Here is a 1,463-nt window from a genome sequence, read left to right as displayed (position 1 = left end):
TAGGGAACTGGGGTGGCTCCAGCAGAGGATGCTGCTTATGGCATCTTGTCTGACCCATGTCCTAGCCTTGAGTCTGGGCACCGATGTCTTTACGAATGAAAAGGATTAGCTTTCCTAGGGCAAATCTGCCCATGAGAGCTTTCTGTGAAGGGATTTTGGCTGGAAGGAGAAAAGTCCCTTTACCATGAGCAGGAAAACTGGATATAGCTCCATCCCTCTGAGATCACCTCACGGTGACAAGGTGGCCAGCCAAGCCCTTCTCAGTGAGAAAAGCTTGTTCAAACAGTAAATATTTGCAACCAAGTGAGTTCATGGAAGCAGCCTGCCTGGTTTATCTGTTTAATACCATCTGTTACATGTGTAAGAATGGGATATCTTTCCCTGCCCACCTGAGTAGTTCTATTGCTTAATGATTCCAGGAGATCCAGTCCTGTTCTGTGAGAAAAATCAGTGGCAGGAAAGCCAGCTTGGTCATAATCAGAGTTGGCAGCAGCATCCATGAAAGAACCTTTGCTTCCAAAAATACCCTTCTGGTCTTACAGACAAGAGTTGATGAAGGCAAAGCTAGCCACTTCACAAGAGGCCAAGCTCTCTGGATCATGTTGCTCCTGAAGAGAAGAAAGCAGAGGTGGGTGTCAGGGTTCTGGGAACCAAAGCAGTGGCAGCAGCACCAGGAGCTATAGCAGCTCTGCCCAGAGCATCCCCATTCTGCCCTAGTGCCTCACTTGCATCTAAGAGCAAGTATCTTCCTGCCACTGAAGGAAACATGGTGGAGTCCTCAACCATCCCTGTTTCCAAGGCAGGAGGGTAGATGGAAGCAGTGGCCAGGGGGCAGTGATAGGAGCTAGGGCTGGCTGTCAGGGACCCCATGCTCCTGGATGTCTGTCAGCATTGGAAGGGTGACTCTCAGCTGGTGACATGCACCTGGGCTAGAGGAGGTGAAGTGGGTGTGTTGGAACCAGCTGCCACTACAGCACAGACCCAAAGCAGACCTGCTAAATACAGCCCCTCTGGTGTGTCTGTGTGTGCTCCAAACTTGTAGCAGATGCCTGCAGCACAGAGAAGGGGAACACCCAGCCCCAACAAGAAGTTTTCTGTCCCTCCTTCCACTGTGCATCTCTCCAAGCCCAAATCCTGTGCCATGAGTCAGGGTTGTCAGGAGGGCTGTCAGGACCAGGCAATGAGATAAACCATGTGAGTGAAGTCCATCGTCCTCTGCTACCACTGCTACTTGTGGTAGAAAGCACGACAAGCCACCCAGATCTACCCATCAGTTTTCACTAAGCTGAAGCTGGGTGCTTGGAGGAGGCTGTACTCAGAGATGTCCCAGATCCTCCCTCAGGGAGGTCACCTTACACACCCAATTGCTCAAACCAGGACACTAGGAAACATTTGCGAATGGGATGAGCACTCCCTGGCTGTGCAGGATCTGCAGGCTGGGTACCTCTGCCCAGCCCATTCAG

The sequence above is a fragment of the Chaetura pelagica genome, unplaced genomic scaffold (genome assembly GCF_000747805.2).
Source record: "Chaetura pelagica isolate M959 unplaced genomic scaffold, ChaPel_1.0 scaffold50, whole genome shotgun sequence".
NCBI classification, from domain to species: Eukaryota; Metazoa; Chordata; class Aves; order Apodiformes; family Apodidae; genus Chaetura; species Chaetura pelagica.
The sequence above is the reverse complement of the archived record's forward strand: the minus strand, read 5'-3'. Positions refer to the sequence as shown.